Here is a 23,496-nt window from a genome sequence, read left to right on the forward strand (position 1 = left end):
ATTCTACCCCCAAAGCCCTGTCTAGGCTACATTCATCTAGCAAAAAGTATTTCAGGAAAACAGCACTTATACTGTAAATAAATTGCAGGCTGAAGGTTGAATGTCTTAGAAATGCTTTGTTGTTTTGTATGAGCTAAGACTATGATGTAGTGATTATTTAACTGCACAATGGATGGGTAAGGCCTGCACCAATGCCACAAGACTATTAGAATGATATTTCCTGTGTGCCACCTGGGAAAAGCAGGTGCTGTAAGTCTTTGTGACTTACTTTACTGTAAAACATTTATTGCACAGACCTTACATGATACTAGGAAATGTTTTTTTTCACAGAAATGGCATCAATGGACGTTTTTTTTTAAACAAAATAATATAAAATTGATTTTATATAATTATTTTTATTTACCTATTTATTTATTGTTTTTTTGTTGTAAAAATTAATGTTAAATTATTGAATACAATTCATTGAATTATTTAAATCTTATTATTTTTAAGTTTGCCATGCATGTAACCTTTCATACTAATATGGCATGAATTTACAAATAAATACAATTTAAAATTTAAAAAGTCAGTTTTGACCTTGTCTGTGACAACACAAAAAAGAGCAACATATTGCCACATTTTCTTAACACCGAAACATCTTCATCTCACACCAACTCCAATAAGAGCTCTCCACTCCTCTTTTTTTTTGAAAATCCTAACGAGCCTTTGTGTAAAATAGATTTCATTAATCTGGACAGAAGAGCTCTTATCCTAGCTGATGTGCTGTTCACTTTGTATTCATTAGAGCTGCGTACTGTGATAATGCGGGGAGAGAGGAGTTTTCCTTCGCCCCCACCAAGGCCAACTTTTTCATCAATGCACCTGCAGTGTGCTTATAGGGATTTAGATTACCCTGCTTCATCAATAAGCTGCACAGGTCATCGATGAAATTATCCTTTGAATACAATTAAGGAAGTAATAAAGGCTTTCATTGTCCTTGACAGATTGATGGTCTTAATCTTTGGGGCGAGAACATTACCTGCTCATACCAATGTGAGGTGAAATGTCCCCATATTGCCTGACATAAATATTATAGGTAAATAATGGTTCTGAAGTATCCGTGTAGCGCAGAGCTGATGCTTTAATTTGATTTGATGTGGAAACAATTATACTAATTTACATGCTCGCAACCTAGTGTCACTGATTAATTACAACTTGTTTATCTCAAATTATCTACATTAATTAGACACATGACTATGCGGTGACCTGACAAATGGGGGCAGTGACATTAAAACATGTTTTTATGCCAGAAACCGTTCTCTTCCCAAAAGCGCTTTCGGTTCTTGGGAAGATAATTAACAGCTGGAGAAGAGTTTCCATGCTTTATTAATGATTTATTTTGTGCAGATCACCATGCACCTTTTGTAGAGAAGCTCAGAGATGGGCCGGACTCGAAGCGAGAAGTAAATCCGAGCTGCTGTGAGTTAAATAGCATTTCGGGCTCTCTCAATAAATAATTCACTCTCCAGCGATCACACCAAATTTAATTAGCTCTTGTTATCCTGATATTATCAGGGCCTCCACGCTGGAGCATCTCTCTCTGCATCAGGGCGAGAGGACCTCTCGCTGCACACTGCCTCTGGGTCACGGGACAGGACGCTCAGACAGTCATGCAGCAGCACACGTGCAAACACACACCGCTGCTGATTTAGTGCGAAGCCAGTTAAAGATTATTAAGCAGAACAGGGAAAATGCACATTGCACAGAGGGCATTTACAATAGAGATTGCTCAAATTTCAATGGAGTCACGGAGTGTCTTTTGTGGTGCGCTGTGTAATTGGTGTAACTGAGATTTAGTTTGTGGAAGCGCAGCAGCAACACTTCTGTAACAAATGTGTGCCGAGGAAAACCCAACCTCTGCCTCTAAATTATTTTCTATTGCTGTTTTTCTGTTAGCCTCAAAGGATAAAGGATGTTTTAGCTCTGTTTTCTGCCATTAATATTATAGATTGCCTGTAAGAAAAACATATTTGAGAATCAGAATGTTGAAAATGTTCAGAGATTAGTTACTTGACATGTTTTTGAAGTGCTGATGCGATTCTTGTGGTAACTCGTAACATGGCAGTTGTTTATCCTAACAATGAGATTCAGTTAAAAGCAAATGGAGAAATCTTCTGCAGCTCGCAAATCACGTGTGTCTCCTTGAATTTCAAAAGTGTCTCCAGTGGCTCAGATAAGCGTGCAGTCAAAGATTTCATGAACTGAATCATTTACACTTACAAAAATGAAACTGCATAATAAATTTGTAGCTCTATACTTATATTAGGCGTCAGTAAATAATAATTATGCAGAAGTTGCACATTTTTGTGCACATAAATTTTCCACTGGTTTCACAGCAAGATCTTCAAGTAAAGTAAAAATCAAAACAAATTCAGTAAAAAATAAAATAAATTATGATAAATTATTATTGTTGGTATTACATATTAAAACAATTTGTTTGTATATTTGTTTATTTGTTCTAAGGCCACTGTAATTATGTGTTGTGGTTTCAGATTTATTATTTAATATAAATATTAAAAAAAAAAGTGTTTGTTTTTTGCAGATTTAGAATAATTTAAGTATAAACTACCTCAATTCAGGAATAGAAATTTAGATTGTAGAAGGTATGTATGCGTGTTTAGTGAATGAGGCACGTGGTCTTATATCTTTGTTTCTTCAATTTCCAGTTTTTTGTATTGGCAAGATAATTGGGAATTGAGCAGAACCTACATCAGTATATCACTTAAAGCTAACATCATAACATCACAAGACTTTTACAGAGAAGTGATAATGTTTTGTACAATGTTTTAACCACTCTCTGTCATGTATAATGTCATTGGCCACTGAACTGTCTGTGTGCTGGAGCTCTGAGCTACAGAGGCATGGTGTGATTCGCCCAGGCTTAATTGCAGTGATTGTGAGAGCGTTGTAGCAGTATAATGTGGTGGTGTTCAGGGAAGCATAGAGCCGTAGAGCGATCAGTTTGAGGAGGTGACTGGTTGTGAGTCGCACACACACACACACACACACACACACACACACACACACACTCTCTCTCTTTCTCTCTTTCTCTCTGTCTCGCTCTCTCTCTCTCACACACACGCACACACACACACACACACACACACACACTCTCTCTTTCTCTCTCTCTCTCTGTCTCGCTCTCTCTCTCTCTCTCACACACGCACACACACACACACACACACTCTCTCTCTCTTTCTCTCTCTCTCTCTGTCTCGCTCTCTCTCTCTCTCTCACACACGCACGCACACACACACACACACACACTCTCTCTCTCTTTCTCTCTCTCTCTCTGTCTCGCTCTCTCTCTCTCTCTCTCTCTCTCTCACACACGCACGCACACACACACACACACACACACACACACTCTCTCTCTTTCTCTCTCTCTCTCTGTCTCGCTCTCTCTCTCTCTCACACACGCACACACACACACACACACACACACACACACACTCTCTCTTTCTCTCTCTCTCTCTGTCTCGCTCTCTCTCTCTCTCACACACGCACACACACACACACACACACACACACACACTCTCTCTTTCTCTCTCTCTCTCTCGCACACACACACACACACACACACACACTCTCTCTTTCTCTCTCTCTCTCTGTCTCGCTCTCTCTCTCTCTCACACACGCACACACACACACACACACACACACACACACACACACACACACACACATACATGTCAAAAGTGAGGATGGAACAGAGAAAGACAGCAGCCCTAGGAGTCTAAAAATTGGTCTAACCTCATGACAACTGGATTCTGAATTTTTAGGAGGATTTTCAGGCATAACAGTATTTACATTTCCAGAAAGATGTTAAAGAAATAATGTGGGTTTAATACAAATTAAGCTCAATTAATAGTATTTGGGGCCAGTTTTTGGAACATTTAAATACAGAAATGTAAAGCTTATATAATAAATAATATATGATATTATTAATAACTATTATATAATAACATCACTTTTAAATTATTCTTGCTAATACTTGTTTTATTTGAACTATTAAATTGTTCATTTTATTTATATAGTTGATTGTGTTGCATTGTCATTGCAACAAAATTATAAAATTGAATTAAACTTTAGACTTAAAAGATTAAAAAAGTGTTTTTTTCCCACACTAAAATCATGTTAGCACATCGTGGCTATATACTTCAAATTATGTGGATTTTAATGTTTACAAATTGGCACCATTCACTTTTTCATAAGTTCCTCACTCTATCTCAGATTTGTGTATTTTCTTATTCAAGAAAAGTAGGAACAAAATAAAATTTTGTGGTAATCCATATCATTTTTCTAGGACTTTTTGACATATATTTTTTTTTATATAGATAAGTATAACATATATTGAAAAACATGTACATTTTTACATTTATTGTTTTTTGTTTTTTAATATGTCTGTATTGTTATTACTTTTTCTCTCAGTTTGTTATTTTACAAAATCAGGTTGAACTAAATGAAAAGGAGAATTGTTGCTTTGGAAACTAGCTGAAATAAAATAAGCCTAGGTTTATTTTATTATAGTTAACCTTTTTATTATTTTTTATGGTTTTAGTTTGCTATAATTACTCTGGTGGTTATCAACATTGTCTTACACCATATGTCAAATGCTGTTGACTTTGAACCCTTACTAAGAACCAATATAAACAGTCATTACATCTCTTTCTGATTTTGCCCCTCACAACGTCAGCTCAGCTGAAAGTGGTCTCTTCCTCTTGTATCGGCAGCTTGACATTATCAGGAACCGTAACTGTCACTTCTGCATACCTCATCACTGCATTCCCTTACGTTTTCAGCAGCCATGTTAGTTTACCCCACTTCACCCCCCTCACACCTCAAATCTTGTTAGTCATTCTCCAAAAGCGTCAAAGACATCTTTATTGCGTCTGGGCTGGCAATGTATTTTTTTTTTTTTCTTCTTCCAGTGTGACAAGATAAAGGCGAGTCTGCACTTCAAAAAGCTTCTGTTGGCTGCGCAGGAATAACAATCGGCGCTTCACTATTTATTTTTCGCCTCTGTTGTCTCTGGCAGTTATCTTAGCCATACGTCGTTATCCAACAACCCCCCCGCGCACGCCCCCCCCTCCCCAGCCCCCTCCCCGACAGTACTCCTCCCGTTATTATTACGAATTCAAAATAAATACTTTCTGAAGTGTAGCGAGCGCCTGGGGAGCTGATTAGCTATTTACAGATGCCACCCACAAAATCCCATGACCCTTGGAGTGGAGGCTGCTAGCAGACAAGCCAATTAGCAAAGAGAGAGGCTGCAGTCTGCTATTAATGCCATTATTCTCTCTATAATGTCGGCTATTGTTATTCTTTGTGTAGCGGTGCGGTGGAAGCTGAGGGCACCTGCGTGAACCTGTTAATGGAGGTGCTGAGTGCCGGTGATGGGGCTGAGAGAAGGGCAGCCGTGAGTGGGGAAATCCCAGTTTAGTGGCACGTTGAGCAGGCCGCTGTTTTGGGATCCATTTCAGGCCCACAGCTTTAACAGGATATGATTAGTGACTGCTGGGAATCCACACTGTGGATGAGTAAAAATGCTGGGGCTGTATTGTGTGTATGTGAGCCTGACTGCTCCTGTGTTTTCCAGTTTTTTTATTTAAAAAAAAAAGAAGAATTTAAGGTCCGTTCAGATGCTTTCTTGTATCTGGTGCTGTTTATTTTTTATGGAAATGTATGCTATATAGTAAAACCGTTGCTGTACTTAAAAACGTATTTTGTTTATATAAAACTTTTAGCTGTTCTGAAAATCTGTGTGAGCTGCTCAGTAAGAGCTGAATAAAACAAATTTGTTCTAATAAAATGCAATTCATTTTTGTTAATGACTTAAAATCTTGACTGTTTTCAAACAGCCCCCCATGTCATGCATGGGCTGTTTTTTAATAAATTGATGATATAGATATTTCTAAATATTTTAAAGTGGATATATTATTATCTATTATAAGTTAGGGTTCAGTAGGATTAATTTTAAATGCATTAAATTAATCAAAAGAGAAAATAAATATTTAAAATGTTAATATTACTGTTTCTTCCATATTTCTGATCAAATAAATGCAGCCTCTGTGAAAGAGACTTAAAAAAATGTGTATACACACACACACACACACACATATATATATATATATATATATATGTTATATAAACATATAAATTAAAGATTAATCTTTATTAAAGTTACAAAAGCGATCCAATCAAGAGCAGTGAGTGATTTCTTTGTTGTTGCTGTTTGATTAATATTAAGAAAGTGCTGTCACTTTAAGAGAATGCACTGATACTGCACTTTCAGCTGGCTATGTCTGCTCTATAGGATGCTTACCAAGACGGCATTTTGACATATATTTTGTGTGAATTTGTCCATTCAAACACAATACTTCAGAGAGAGCTTAATATTTGTGCGCGTTCTGAGGCACGGGTTTGCACGCTTCTGATTAGCGCACGCACACATCTTCTCACTGTGTGCGCGAGCTCGCATCCTCTAGCTCAGTGGTTCCCAACCTTTTTTCATGGGCATTTTTTTCATTTCGTCATCACTGTTGTTGTAATGTACTGGGAAGCCAGAATGCGCATCCTTCAACAGAAGCATACATTAGCCGAACCCTGTTTTTTACGTGTTATTTATAACAAACCATATTGCAGATACGTTGTCAGATTTAAGTTGAACCGCGGTCCTAGCGCGTGCCGAACCGAGTGAGAAGAACCGTACGGTTCGTTTTTAACATACATACATACATACATATATATATATATATACAGTCCTCTCCAAAAGTATTGGAACAGTAAAGACAAAATTGCTCTGGCTGTGGAGTCAAGACATTTGCTAATATCATTCCAAAGTTAATGACCAAACGTATCATTATGAAATTTCATAGTGTTGCTGCAGATGAAATATAACGTGGATAACATTACATAAATATTTCTTCATCGGGTTAGATATTGATTTATCACTCAATATATTTATCACTCAAATCCCTTTCTCTACCCATCCGTCGGTCGCGCATATCCGCCATGTTTGTAGTTTTTTTAACACTTTTTATGTGTGTTTGTAGTTGTGTTGTGGGCAATATTAGCCGTTAGAGTGTGCATCGATCTGCACTTCGAATTCTAGCCAGAAGTAGTAGACCATCCGGGAATCTTTGGCATACTTTTTTAAACATACTATGATTTGGGACATACTAATTCTATTTTCGAATACTATTTAGGACGGATAGTATGGGAACTGGGACGCAGCAACAGAGTCGTAGTTCACTGACAAGCTACACAATATCGCGTTCATTATCGAAGGCAATTCATCTGCTTATCAGTGATCTACGACTGTGTATTAAATGCCGCTCCATTTGAAAGTAGGTGATGGAGATTTACCGCTAATCATATCATCGTGTTCGATATGTCGCCCAGCCCTTATTATATTATATTATATTATATTATACTATATTAAATTATATTATTAATTTGTAGCCTATATATCAGTCTATAACTAGTGGCAACATGAAAATTTATAACTATGTTTAATTATGCGACATACTGGGGTTTGTTGGTGATATGATGGCCAGCAAGAGGCTGGCAACAATTACCACAGCAACAACAGCTGCATTGATTTTACTGATGCCGTTAAAGCTGAAGCATTAATGACGGGGTGAAGTAGTACCAGGTGTAATTGATGGGACGCGTTCTCTGATAGCAAGTCAGGAATTACATCACAGTGCTAAGATCAGAGTTCAAATGGCTAATTTAGCTTTTAATTGAAATCAGTGGAGTGTAGTCTACCCTGACAGCAGTGAGTGCTCAGGGGCCCACAGGGCTGCCATTGAGTTTCACACTTTATATCCTTAATCAGTTAAAGACATCTCCCAGAATAGAATGCTGAAACTCTTTTATGAACCTTATTTGGGTTTTATATTGTTTTTAAACCTAGATTTCCAGGCCAATTCAAATGTGGAAATTGCATGGGGTAAATCAAACATCAAGTGTATTTGGTAATCATCAAATTTAAAATGCAATCAGGCAAAATATGTGATTGCTGAATGTGCATGAGTCTGTATAGATTGTGTCAGAGAAATGGTATAAATTTAGTGCGGATTAGAGATTGAGAGAGCGATGGCGGAAAAGAATAGAGGGCTATAGCTGCCTCTCGTCTCTATCGTTCAGTACCTGTCAGCCTGCGTTAGCGGTCGGAGCCTTCCAAGAAGGGCTTGCGTGAAACTGTCAGTGCATCCTCTCCACCTCCGCGTTTTGTCTCTCCTCCTCCTTCTTCCTCCCCAAACGTCCCTCCCACCCTCATCTCTCTCTCTCTCTCCCCCCCATCTCTGATGTGTTCTTACAGTGTAAGGCGCAGCCAGTGAGTGAAAGCCCAAGCTCCCTCCCCAACACACACACACACACACACCCCCACCGCTTGTGTGAACGTAAACACACACCACAGACGCGTGTGGTTGACCGCACCGGGGCTCTCGGCTATGTGTGAAGACACGCGCGGCACGCCAAAGAAGCAACACTACTGAATCTGACGCTCGCTTTGTAGCAGGACCGCCAACCAGATCGCATCGAAAACCATCCTACTTTCTCTCTCTCTCTCTCTTTTTTTCCCCTCCCTCTCTTTTCAGTTGTACTTGTGTGAACAGAGCTGGAGAAAAGGAAATACCCCCCCATCATCTCTCTCTCTCTCTCTCTCTCTCTCTCTCTCTCTCTCTCTCTCTCTCTCTCTCTCTTTCTGTCTGTCCTGTGGTGGGATAAACAGTGAAAAGATGAGCCTGTGATACAGCACCAGACCTGAGTGACCTGACAGCTCAAACTGTGAGTACGCTAGTCTCTTACTTTCACTTCCACACCGGCACACACTCACTCCTACATGCAAACAGCATACAAACTCTTTAATTGTTATATTTGAATAAAACAGGTGTATTTTCAGCCGCTGCTTTTTAACCTTTGCTAAAAGTCTTTATTCTGTGCGCTTGACATCAGATTGGTTGTTTAGATTCGCTCTGAATGATTGGTTTCATTTTGATGAAACAAATATCCTCCAGCAATCGCGGAGCTTTGTGAATTTAAGTGGCACTTAACGCGTCCAGAACTGCGTTTTCTCACATGCGTTATTCAAAAGTACACCTCGCTCTTTATTTATTCCTAAAACGGGGCACCTATCTTTCACCGTGTACCTCAGATTCTTGCTTTTATACGAGGAGACAGGGAGTCAAAAATGAAAAGACATCATCTTAAAGAGTGTCATCCGTATCTTCATTTTAAATCAGATGGACAGTGTGTATATGAAATGGTGCTGTTGTTTACTTGGAATACTTTAGATTCTTTTTTGTACCTTTTGAAAAGTATGTCTTGTATCTTTTGTCTTTTTAAGTATCCCTCACACATTTGTCTGGATTTAACAGGTAAATATAGAAATTAATTTAAAATAATAGATTGTGTTTTATTATATAATTCCTTTTGTGTAACTATGCATTCTTTGTTTTATCATTTGGGTGTGCAGTGACACGCATTAGCCTTTACTGTCTGTTGCAGTGTAGATTTTTTTGTTTTGTTTTGTGTGTTGTTAAGTGCTGGATGAGAAGAAAGTGTGAGGTTTGCCTCCTCTTCGGATGACCGGTCAGAGAGTGAGAGAGAATGAGATACAGACAGTGAGACAGAGAATAGCGTGTCACATTCGACTTGCTTGTGACGGTTTGCTCAAGCAGTGTAGCATAGCTGACAACTAAAGCGAGAACACAATGTTACCCTTAGCCTGTGAACAGCCTGGAAACAAAATGAAGCCTTTTAGGAGTTTTTTTTGTTGTTGTTGTAGGAGTACATATGAGCTTGATTTTATTTTTATTTTCTATATTTTTTCCATTGGAAAATAGTGAATGGTAGGCATATGCTAACCAATATATTTAGAGTGCATATATACTGTATATGATATGATAGCATGTTATTTTATTTGTAGATGGTTTTTAAAATATAAAATGGAATGTAGAACTGTAAATGTATCGCTGCTGTTCTGTATGTGACATCATAGGACAGACTGAAGAATAGTTTCTTATTGGGAGTTTACATACTGAGCTGTATTGGTAATAGCTAGTTGCATTGCATTTCTCCACACCTGAACTTTGCACTTGAATAGTTTAGCTTATTGTATATTCATAGTCAATGTTAAAGCCGTTTCTGTAATCCTGCACATAATTTTATAGTCTACACAGGGTTGTACACACAGACTTCAAAGTAATTTTTTAAAGGCACACATTCTAATCTTATTTAGTGTTGATTGTCTGTTGTGTAGAGTGTTTATTCTTTACATTTCTATTTCCTGCTGTTTTTGCACTGCCTGGATATTTGCTGTGATGTCTATTGTCTTACACATATGAGAGATCAAAGCCACCAAGAAATCCATTTCACATGTACATACAGAGGGAATTTGCTTTGCTTTGCTTGCAAGTAGATTTTTACTTTCAACATTTACAGCAATATATAGGACAAACATATATATATCTTCCAAAAAAGCTTGTTTTTAGAAAATTAGGTTTGTAATTTGCAATAATTTAACGTTTCCTATATTTGCAATATATAAGAAAACTATAAGTTTTATTGAGCATATTCTTTCCACAAATAAATTACATTAATAATTTTTTAGAAAATACATAATTTGTAATTGCAACAATAGCTGCAATAAACAGTTTTTACTGGAATAGTGCAAAGCATTGAAGTCCTTTTAGTAATTCTGGTAAATTAACCGGATTGTTAACAAGTACACGATTAACAAATGATTGGAAAATAAGAGAGTAAACACTGAGGAGGAGCTATCTTAACTGTCCTGAAACTGTCTTGCCAGTGGTCCATTCTTATTTTTATGTCCTGATATTGCAGTAAAGTACTTTACTACTACTGCACAACTACTATGACAATCTAATAGAAACCAACATCTTCTGGCAGTTAATCGAGCAACTCTCCAGTGTGTATGCGCTTGTGTGATTTCACCATTAGGCTTGACTACTGTGCCGTTTCTCGATATGATGACAATTTCCTGCTGAGGTGCATGTCAAATGAAAAATGGTATGAGATGTGTGAACCGCATGGTCAGAAAGGTTCACAGCTTGTGAATGCAGATTTCATTCATCCATATGTTAGCAAAGAGCGTAGCACTAACATGAAATTTGCTATTTACCAAGCTTCTTGATTTCAACGTAAAATTGGCATGTTACTTAACTCCATCCCAGCGTGAGACTCTGGCTGTTTTGTTGAAGGATTTTATGTTGAATGCTCCTGTCAGAATGAGCTACATAGAATTTAGCATCTGTGTAATAAATGCTTGCGATTGCTTTTAGGTGAACTCTTCCTGAGTTCTATAAAAAGCCACCGCACAGCTAGAAAAACAATCATCATTGTCAAAGTTTATATTGCAAGTATGAGGCTTCTTTGTCAATTCAAAAGCCAATGTGTAAAGGACATAAAGTAAGAAACTGTATCGCTTTTCAGGGACCTATAACTTAATGTATGGTCTTCACTTTTCAAATTGCTCTTACAGCTCTGCAGTGAAAAGCAGTGAAAAGAAGTGCTTGACAGGTAAATCATTTAGATGCAATTAATAGTGATATTATAGCAGTTATGACCATCTAAAAAAAAATTCAATAGTTTTATACTAACAAAGAATGTCATAAATGGTACCAAATCGAGTCCATTTTATCACATTGGGGGCCTGGACTGGCAGTCCTTATATATTTGGCATATATATTATATATATATATGACCATTTATTCTCTAGAATGGCGTATGTCTGTCTGGGGTCCACAAATAGTCTCAGTGGGGGAAAAAATCTGAATTGAACAGAATGCTCATTGAAAAATCATGGCAAGCAATATATATATATATTTATTTATTTTTTACAGCTGCGTGGGTTCCAAAAGTATATTCATTTATTTTCTCCACAGGGATTTAAGCAATTCTTCAGTATGGAGTAATTCAGGAAAGAGTTTTAAACCTTGAAACCACAACAACCAGCTCTAAATGAATCACAACATTACATGATTTGATTCCAAGATAAAAGTTTTGGAAAATCAGACAAATACAAAGCTATAAGACTGCATCTCTTTTTTTATGAGGCACTAAGCTATATTCCATAAAGCATTACAAATGATGTAATCAAATCAGAAGTGATGGTACGATATAAAACTATTGACTTAAACTCATAAGCACAAAAGTACAATATATTAGAAGTTTGTTCAAATATTGACATGTACTTCTTCTGAAGTATTTACCATCGCTTAACATCCTCAGCGCTCACAGTTGTCTTCCTTGAAAGATTTGTATATTATTGCAAAAAATCTATTTCCCTGTAGAGAAAATTAATGTTTTTTTTTCAACCTGTTCAATAAACACCCTCAATATGGTATCACAAAGCAGCTTTTTTCCTTTATGTGTGGGCATTTTCTGTGTGCTTTCCGTTTGCAATTTTTGTGTGCATATGACCAGGATTTAATCTGTCATATCCAATTTATTCAGTCTTTTCTATAACCTGTCTTCTGCTGTATGGTGATAAACAGGTGGTAAAAAGTCTATAGTGTTCCCATGGGAATGTAGGTTTAAGTCCAGACTGTCTTGATTGCACACCCTCTTTTTCCCCCTTTATTTTCCTGTCTGCCTTCACTACCATTCAGTATAGAAGTCACAAAAACATATATGTACATTCACACTTATATATATTAATGGTATATAATATCAGCACCTTATATAAGTGAGAATGCTGAAGGACAAACATAGCTCTTCCTTTCAACACAATGCATAAATCACCCAAGTAGTGTGAAAATGCACATAAGGATTACCTGTCGTCATCGAATTCACATATTGACAAATTGGAGCCATAGCCATATTCGTTCATAATCTGAACCTAATGATGTGTTGGCTGAGTGCGGTTGGGCGGCGTTAGTCCAGGGTTAAAGGGAACCACCCTGACCTCACCTTGGACCCCTCGCTGTCAAAGTCGCCCGGCAAGTGACTGATGCAGGAGTAAAGGACCTACTTGTTTATGTTCAATGGAGAGCTTTCTCTCCCGTCTCCCTCTTTATTTATGAGCCCTTCTCATCCAGCCTGAGCGAGGGGAGATAAATCTGTCACACTCAGATCTACTACCGCTACAACCCACCCGTGCACACCAGCTTACTCTCACTCTCTCCTTTAGTTAGGTTAGAGTACATGAAGACAGCGTACCAACATTTGTTTGCCTTGTGTTTATCACAGGGTTTTAAAAATGAGGTGCACTGGGTCTAAAACCCCCCTTAAGGAATATGTTTTGCTAAATAAACGTGCCAAAGTGTATTATATTATATTATATTATATTATATTATATTATATTATTACAGATGGTATAATATTTTTCAAATATGTATTTATTTAAAGTTTTGTTTGAAAAAAATAAACTGTTTTCAATTTATAATAACAGACTGTGAGTTTTGCTTGGTAAACTTGTTGAAGGTTCCATGACAGACGTCCATTGGCTGTCTGTGTACAACAGACACTATGCTTACAGTCAGCTGAGAATTGCTTCATTTTATTTGATTTTTTTCTCCTAAAACATAGTTTAGATAGGAAACAAGATTTATGTGTTTGAAGTTCAGAGGGATCGGTGGGTCCGGAAACAGTGACTCATCTTCTTGTCATATTTTGTCATGATGCTCATATTTTTGGATGGAGCTGCATTAAAGGCCTTCTGTTTGATCATCTGTCTGTTTAGCAAGCCACCGGAAGTGCTGTCACTCACAACATTCACACCATTGAGCACCTGTTACAAATATTTGAAAACATATTTAAATTTTTGCAAATAGATTTATATTTTTATATGTATGTATTAGCTGCAATGATGAGGCAGTTTAGCTTTTTTCAAGAAATGCTTTTATTCTGCAGGGCTGCATGCACGGATCACATATGACATTATATATCTGCTGTTTTTTTATTTTTTTAATGATTTATCAAAGTATCCTGAATCAAAAATGTCAAGGTTTCCATAAAAAATATTAAGCAGCACAGCTGTTTTCAGCATTGATAATAATAAGAAATGTGTCTTGAGCACCAAATCAGCATATTATAATGAATTCTGTAGGATAATGTGGAGGGAATGGCTGCTGAAAATTCAGGTTTGGCACTACAGGAATAAATTACAGTTTAAAGTGTATTAATTTAGAATAGAGTTATTTTAAACTGTAATAATATTTCAGAATATTAAAGATTTTTTGACGAAATAAATGCAGCTTTGGTAAGCACGAGAGTTCTTTACAAAAAAAAGGTACTCAATGAACTAGATTAACACTGTAGCTTTAACAGACCAAACTATGCATTCCACATTTGTTTTTAAAAATTTCAGCTGGCCTGATGTTGTCGTCTACAAGATTATCAGTCATTGTTTTCCCACCAAATTGTGAAAATTTAAAGGGAGCCAGGCTCAAAGGAAAGCTTTAAAAATGCATCTAACAGCAGCAACAACCTTTGGTGACGTGTGTTGATGACAGCTCTAGTGTAATCCCTCAGTATTCAGCTAGGCAACATTTCCATATGTGACTGCCAAGACCATAGCAGTCGAATCCATGCCCTCCAAGGAATGGCTTTGATAGTCAGACTCACAGAGATTGTGTGGTCCTAGACTGGATAATGCTAGTGCTATCCGTGAGACTCCCGACTGAAAAAAAAACACCCTCACAATGCCGGAATGGGGGCGAATACAGTATACAGTATCATAAGGAAGGAAAACGTCACAGCAACACCTGCTTAGGGGTTATAACTTTTCCACTGAATGCACAAACTGCATCCTAAACGGTATACCGGAGCTGCGAAATGAGGGACCAGTGTTTGGACTGTGCCTCTGAAACGCCCTGACAAAAGACAACTTAGCCAACAATTTCCTCTCCTTCACAGAGGGGGGAAATAAAAAAGCAGACTGGCTGGGGGAAAGACTAGCTTTATCCACAGTCCGTTTGATGTTGGATTTTGTGTGCGTGTGTATGTGTGTGTGCAGGGCAGCACTGGTCCTGCGAGAGCATTGGTTATCATTGTGTGTCAAGGGAGGTATACGGTCGCCTCTGGCCCCTGGAGAGACACTCCTGCATCGCCCGAATCCACCAAACAGGCAGAAAAGCTAGTTAACACAGCAGCCGTTGCGAACACACAGACCCTGGCCATTAGCGAATGCTTGCTCTCTCTTTCTCTCTCTCTCTGTGCCGGGTCTGGTGGCAGTGATTAGAGCGCTGTGGAAGCCTCTGTAATAAGGACGGGGCTACGGCTTTTGCGCTGGCATGATCTGCTGTGCGGCCGTGGCGGGTATTTCAGAGGGCTGCGGCGGGAAGATAGGGAGATTGAATGGGGGCGGGGGCGAGGGCGGGGGTGGGGGGGGCTGTCCTGAGGTGAGAGAGGAGAAAATGGGTGAACTGGTATTAGTTGGTAAAAGAGCTGGCATAGGTGGCAGGGAAAGGAAACACGGAAGGCTGATGGCCTAACGGCACAATTATCCTTTAGATCTTTGCACAATCTCATACTTCTCTCTACAATATCCTGTGTTTTATCAATTTACACTTGTATGAAGGTGTCAGACGCGCAGAGAGTTTGAATGGGATTGAATAAGTGAGAACAACACTTCTTTTAGTACAGTTGCAGTTCTCTGTTCGTTTTGAGTGGCTCTTGATTGAAAGTAATGGTTTAGTGATTGAGTCAGATACTACAAATCATTAAATTAGTTTAGGCTAAGCTTTGTGAGACTAGGTTGCCAGTGGTTTTGGAAAACTCAGCCCAGTTTGGTTCTTTAAAGTTGTTAGACAGGTTCAAAATGATAACGTCTGAGTTTGAGACTGATTTGTGAGTCTTTTTGACAATTATTACAAAGAACTCAACTTCACCTGTATTTATATTTCAGTATAATTTTGTGCCCTCTACTTTTCAAGCTTTAATTACAGTATATCCTGCGTTGATTGCAGACACCGCTATATAGCAGCTTTCATTTAACACTATATGGCAGCTTTCATTTAAGATAATTTGAAGAACATATTTTGAACAAACCATTTTGGTGGCCGTTGACTTCCAATGTATGAAGGATAAAAAAGGTCACACTTTTTTTTAAGGTAAATTTTTTGCTATTAACAAACCATCAAATACGAGTTTTGCCTTAATTAGATACTAATTTGCTGCTTATTAATAGTAAGGTAGTTGTTAAGTTTAGGATTAGGGATGTAGAATATGGTCATGCAGAATATGTGCTTTATATACGTACTAATAAACAACCAATATGTTAATAATAGGCATGCTAATAAGCAACTAGTACTAGTTAATAGTGAGAATTGTTCCCTAAACTAAAGTGTTACCGAAAAGAAATCCTGTTTTGGGACATTGCATCTTCTTTTGTTACACAGATGAACAAATATAAATTTTGAAACAACATTAGAGGGAGTAAACGATGGCAATATACATTTTTTTTTGGTGTACTATCCCTTTTAAAGGGACTTTGGACATAATCAGCCGTATCCTTTTTATCAATAGAGATATAACGGTGTGTTCAATTTGTCCAGTCACACCTGTGAGCTGTAAGTGTGGCTTAACACAAGGGATGACAGATGGTCAGGTTGTTAGTGAGTGCAGAGTTTGACCCGCCCCAGCATGAGGAGCAGTCGACTGACAGCGGCCAGTGCATTTGCAGGCAGATCCCATACTCCACTGGACCGTCCCTTCCCCGCATGGCAGCCAGGTCTTGCCTTAAACGCTCCGGAGACTCGCACTTACTGTTCGGAGCATTATACATCCATGAGAGGTGAAAAATGGCCAGTGTGTGTGTTCACTGAGAGAGAGAGAGAGAGAGAGAGAGAGAGAGAGAGAGAGAGACAAAGAATGGTGTCCTCAACAAAAATTCTCACTAACAGCCGCATTGACTTAACACATACAGACAAGCTGAATGAACACAACAGTGAAACAAACACTAAGCAAATGTACACTTTGTATATGTGCAAAATGTGTGTGTGTGTGTGTTCATATTGATTTATTGTCTAAAAGCATTGCAACATAAACAAATCATAACATGCATCCTTTTGATTGCACTGAAATCAGGAGCAAGAAAAAAATAATTTGAACTTTCAGCAGACAGACACCTTTAAAAGACAGATTTAAAGATTTAAACCCTGCAGTAAATCTTAGCACAGCTTTTTGCACTAAATTTTAGAGATCTAAATAAACAACTTTGTTTAGAAGCCCTTTTCAATAAGATGCAAGGTGCACAGTTACTTTGACTATATGCTCTCGGAAGGTTACCAAGTAAGGTTTACCCAATTAATATGCATGAATTCATATTCATATTAATTAAATATTTTTAATATTAATTGAAATAATGCTGAAAATAAAATATAAATATTAGATGAATATTTAAGCACTGAAATTACTAGTGGGAAATTACAAGTAAATGAAAACAAAAACAAAAATCATCTGAAATATATATATATATATATATATATATATATATATATATATATATACACATATAAGCACACATAAAATTGCTAAATATTAATCTAAATGTAAAAAAATGTAAAAAAATAAAAAGGAATTCAAAATGTCAATAAAACAAAAATAACACTGATTTGATATTGCCTGAAATTACTATATATATATATATATATATATATATATGTATGTATATGTATATGTATATATATATGTATGTATATGTATATGTATATATATATGTATATATATGTATATGTATATGTATATGTATATATATGTATATGTATATGTATATGTATGTAGCAGAGGCCAGCGGGTAAATGCTGTACAAGTTAAACCGACTGATGCCAGAGCCTGTGGCCTTTAGCCTCCTCATTAGAGCGCCTGCCTCCCACACCGGAGACCGCGGTTCGAGTCCCATTCGGAGCGGGTGGAGTAGGACTGCGACATATAGTATGTATATGCTTCAGTCAGTATTGAATATGTGTGTGTGTGTGTGTGTGTCAATAAATAAATAATAATATAAAATACTATATATATATATATACTATGTTATTATTATATATATATATATATATATATATATATATATATATATATATATATATATAATATTAATTTAAACAGACATTCGTGACGAAGCCTATTTTGTGAATCAATTACAAGCACAAATTAAAAGCAATTTCTTCACAGACCTCCTGGTATTTTCACCTGGATATTTTTAGCCGTACCTTTTCCTATAGCTGTGGCAGGTAGCAACTGCAGCATTGTTAGCAGTAGTTGCATCAGTGGCGGGAGCTTAGAGTTCATTACCAGTCTTGAACTGTATTGTTGATATAGTGATAGCACTAGTCACAATAGGGATGGTGATAGTTAGCCGAGGTTCTGCCCTGGCTGGCTAGAGGCTGTGTCGAGCAGCAAGGCCCTTGTGCCCGCTCTCCCCGTATACTATCTCTGCACGTGTGCTTTTATTTAGCAGGAGCTGTCATCTCCCATAAACCCTCAGTGCGCTTACATCCATTGCCTCTGCCAACTTCTCTGCGTCAGGCACACTTGTTACAGGAGAGAGAGCTGACAGCTCCGGTCCAACCGGCCGCTCACTATCCCTGGAGAGAGAGAGAGACAGGGAGAGAAAGAGAGATATTTGGTAGCATGTATTAACCCTTAGGCCAGAAATATACCTTACGTAAGTACGCAAATGCTGTACTTGCTTAACGTGCGTCTTTGCGTCGTTCTGGTGGTAACAAACCTCAGTACTCAAGGGAAAGATGGAGTTACCATCTAGTGTTTGTGCCACTAAACAGGATATGGTATTGTTCAGATAGCTAGCTATAAACATGTTGACTCTAGCTAAATTGTTCAGCAAGATTATCTTTTAATATATTGCTGTGCCATGACAGTAGTTGACTTTAAAGAGAAAATTAACAGAAGACAGGTTTTGTTACTGTGCGCTATAGTCTCAATCGCATGTTAATACTAATGAAATACTACGACTAATAATTGTCATAAAAATAATAATCATAATAACATAAAATAAATATAAAATTAAATAAAAAAGGCATATAAAAACTTTGTCATGAATAAATAATACATTTCAGTATTTTAAATATGTATGAAATATTTATCTGTTCTATTACAAATAGATATTATCTATAATATCCATGTTCACCACATCTATTATATTCTAATCTATAAACCTCTTGTCTTATGTAGAGTCAAGTGATGCTGAAGAATATATTATTCTATTCTATTCTATTACAAAAATCTATTTAAATAATACTAAAATGATCACTGTATTACTATTATTATTATTATTATTATTACTATTATTATTATTATTATTATGTAGGGTCGAGGGATGCTGAAGGTTATATATAGTGTATTATATTATATTATATTATTAGATTATAAAAATCATTGGAATCAATCTCCAAATTTTTTTATTATTATTATGATGTAGGGTTAAGGGGTGATGAAGATATATTATATTATATAAATTGTATATTAATATAATATGAGGATAATATAAAAGTGTTCATAATAAGGAGAAAGCAAGAGCGAGTGTTTCAGTGCAGGGTAATGTGTGATGGTCAAATGGTGCCTGTGGATTGCTGTACAGATAGATGTGGTCAGATACTGGAAGTGTTGAATTCATCAGCATCTCATCTCGGCCACATGAAATAGTATCATTTTAGTGCACATGTAATCACGGCCACATTTATGCAGAGGTCACCGTATCTTTTGTAGAGTGTAAAAAGCACAGCTAGGGAAAACTTCTCATGTGTCTAAAACGGCTTCTGTCGTTCTGTAGCAGCCATGTTTGCAGGAACTAAATAAAGAAAGCATGTAGGAGTGAAGCTTTCAGGACTTTGGAAAGCCTTGGAGCGGCTCCCACCAGGGGCCAGCTACCTCCTCTATGTCAGTTAGCCTGCTGGTTAATCATCAAACAAACTACACACAGACAGAAAGCAACAAAAACTTCTCTTCGCATTTTGTCACGTTCCAGTCTCCTTAAGCCCTCGAACGGATAGAAGATAAAAACGCACGAGGCAAGGCGTGCTGACAACGCGAGGACATCCTTCACATTCGGGCCAGTGTTTCCATGAAGTTACAGCATGAGGTCTTCAGGTTTGAATACAAATCATCGTACGGTCTCTGTTGAGTCCTTCTCCGCAGGGGCTTTCTTTTCAAGTGTTCCTTCCAGTCCAGAGAAAACCAGAACGCTATTTTTTTTTTTGCTGAGATAACCTGCCTGCCTTGCTCTTGTGTATGCAGAGAGAGTTTCTGCTGCTTTAGTGTGCATGCTGTTTACTTTTAAGTAAAGAGTTTTAAGTATGCATTTGCAGACTCCGGTGACAATACATTATCAAGTAGTTTTTGCTCTGCGGTCATGCTTGTTTGAGTGTGACATTTGCAAGCGTCAACATGGTTTAAATTCAAACTAAAACAGTGTCACTGCATGCGAAGTAAAGTTAATGAGGACGCTTTGTTTTGTTTCAGAGCAACTTGCTGACCACCTTTACAGGACTTGAAGAATCAGGATAATACAATCCACGGACAGATAATTACAGGGCAACCCTGAGCGCAATGCTAAACAGAAGACCTTTATTCACTACGGCTCCAAGCTGAAAATCCATAAATCACAACCGCTGTCGCACAATCACTACACTCTATATCAGTCTTAAAATCCCTGGATTTGACATTACCCTACTTCGCTTGTCTTTATACGAACAAGATGGCAATATCGTATGTTTTTTAATATATTAATTTATTTGCGTTTATAATTCAACTAAACATTTTTAATAAATAAATAATTCTATATTGGTTAGATTTTTAATACTAATGCTCACCAAGGCTGCATTTATTTGATAAAAAATACAGTAAAATGCAATTTGCCAACTTTTCTGTCTTCAGAACAATTTTGTTTGTTGTATTTTTCCTATAACATTTTAAGAATTATGAATAGATATAAATAACTCTGTTGCTTGTTAGTATAATTGTATAATATTCTAATATTATTATAATAAAAAAGTTACAAAAAATATTAACTTTAAAAAGTTTTCTATTTTAATATATTTGAACATATCATTTATTATTGTGATGGCAAAGCAATTTTTCAGCAGCCATTACTCCAGTCTTCAGTGTCACATGATCCTTCAGAAATCATTCTGTTAGGGTAATTTGGTGCCCAAGAAACATTTTTTACTAATATCAATGTGGAAACCATAATACATTTTCGGGATTATTTGATAAATAAAAAGTTCAAAAGAACAGTAATTTTACTGTAACTTTTGATCAGTTTAATGCATCTTTGCTGAATAAAAATGTAAATTTATTTTTACATTTTTTTAAGTTATATTTAAAAACATGTACTGACCTCAAGGTTTTAAACAGTATACATACATAACTTTATATATTACATATATATTTTTTTGAATATTCAAATTTAATAACACAATTTAAACAAATTATTTCTGTATTTAACTTTATTTGTGAAAAAAAAATTTGGATCCCTTTTGTATACCTGTATATATCTTTCACAGCCTAGTTTTCAAATTCAGTTTATTAATGAAATACAGCATTCACCCTGACTAAGGTCCTTTCACTTGAAATATCTGATGTGCTGGTTAGTTATAGTCCAAAATGTTCTCTAGGGTCTTCTGATCGTGTCCCTTTCGCTCTTTCACGAGTCAGGACAAAGACTTATTTGAATGCAACCTTCAGTGTTAACCTAATTTGAATTGAAAGTTTGAGTTGAATTGATTTGAATCAAATTACTCGCAAGTGAAAAGGCTTTACCTCTGCCTCATCAGGACAGGGCCTTGTCTGTTTCTTTTTGCTCAGTTCTTCGAGCTGTCATCAGATAGAGCTGTCTTATACATCACTGAACTCTTCTTTCATTGTTCTGACCCGTGGAATAGATTGTCTTTGAAAATAACATGATTCCATCTGACCTTCCTTATAAACCCGCATGTAGACACTTGTAGTGTACATCAGGTCGTGTTGGGCGTTACAGACGGCTATTTTATTGAAATGGAAAGCAAGTCGTCAAGCAGAACACGTGACTCTCGTTGTGTGTGTGTGCGTGTTTTTTGGAGATGTACTCTGGCACTGTTCAGCCCTGGCCTGTAGCTGGCTATGGGACAGGCCCGTCGTGTGGGGAGCAGGAAGCACCCCACCGGCCCTATGCCTCAGTACCAGCAGGAAGAAAGGAGATTCTGCACCTGCTATACTGCAAATCCCCGCCAATCTCCAAAGCCAGAGTCCTCCTTTTGTCCTTGGCCAACAGTGGCTGTCCCTTACTGTTGGGACGGGACGGGCATGTGCTGCCGGGCCGATCGCAGTGGTTGTACATCATTGATGTCAGTCATCGATGAGTGCCCTTTTTTTCTCCTCTCTGGCATTGATTGGAAAAAATGTCAAAGTGGAGCCCAAGATGTGATCAATGGCAGCCAGGACCCTCCTGGAATCTCACTGCGGGCTGGGGGGAGAGAATTCCATGGCGCCACTTCTATCTCTCACACCTGTATTTGGATGCCGTCGTTTTCCAAGTCTGTTCATCTTTGTTTATTTAGTTACTTTGATAGTGTGCTTTGGTTTCTCCCTTTAGTTTTTTTCTCCCATTATCTTAATTGGGCAGAGGGTAAATGATAAGCGTACAGTAATGCACATTTCCAACATTACTCCAGTGTATAGAGGCTGTAGGGAATTGAGTTAAATATGAGTCAAATACTAACCATTCTGTGGAAACCTTAGGGAGAAAAATTATGAAAAATGTGTTTGCCTTTATAGTATTTAATCTTTCCCTTAATAATGTTTAACACTTAGCCTTTCTGCCTAACTTATGCTGAGCGATTATGCAAGTTTTAAAATGATTGTATTCTAGACGAGGACACTGCGCACTTGCATTTCTACCTTTCTGCTTGATGCTCAGATCATGTAAAGCAGTTCGTTAATGGCTTTTAGTCTCTGATTTGCATTTATATTTGGAACAGCTCTTTACAATTAGTGTAAAAGTGTGTGTGGCGGGTCGCGCTGAAATTGGTCTTGAGTTCTGGATGAGGGGCAGGGCACCCAAACCTGATCATTCTATCTGAACTGCTTAGGGTGCAAAGATTCTCTCACAGTCTCTCTCACTCATTGTTTTTTTTTTTTAAAACCCTCTAATCGATATCAGATGTTATCACAGCTCATCAGCTGTGAATAAGTGACGTAATAGAGGTCAAGCCACTGAGGACTTCATCCGTTGTCACATCCAGTTCAATGACAGTGTTGATTGAGACACACGTTCAACAGTAACACAGGTCCTGACTCTTGTGTGTGTGTGTTTGTGCATGGCTTGGTTTACAATCACAGTTCAGTGAGGGACATGAAATGATTATAGCGAAAAATGGAGCACTATATATCACAGTGCACACCGCGGTCAGCATATCAGTAAGAAAGTTAAAGAGACGAATGCAGGCCAACCGGCACAGAGCAGCAACGCGATAATGGAGCCAC

At 37.4% G+C, this 23,496-nt stretch overlaps 1 protein-coding gene across 3 annotated transcripts in view; it reads left to right on the forward strand.

Moving 5' to 3' along the window:
* Positions 1-23,496, forward strand: part of rbfox3a (RNA binding fox-1 homolog 3a) — a gene marked incomplete at its 3' end in the record, with an annotated part of 435,124 nt that overhangs the window by 36,388 nt on the left and 375,240 nt on the right. The window contains exon 1 of one of the 3 annotated variants that reach the window (XM_079388761.1): positions 8,506-8,838. The exons of 1 other annotated variant lie outside the window; for it this stretch is intronic. Of the gene's footprint in view, positions 1-8,505; positions 8,839-23,496 lie in introns of those variants that run through there. One more of the 3 variants, XM_079388762.1, reaches the window with a different exon arrangement.

The sequence above is a fragment of the Barbus barbus genome (assembly GCF_936440315.1).
Source record: "Barbus barbus genome assembly, chromosome: 32".
NCBI classification, from domain to species: domain Eukaryota; kingdom Metazoa; phylum Chordata; class Actinopteri; order Cypriniformes; family Cyprinidae; genus Barbus; species Barbus barbus.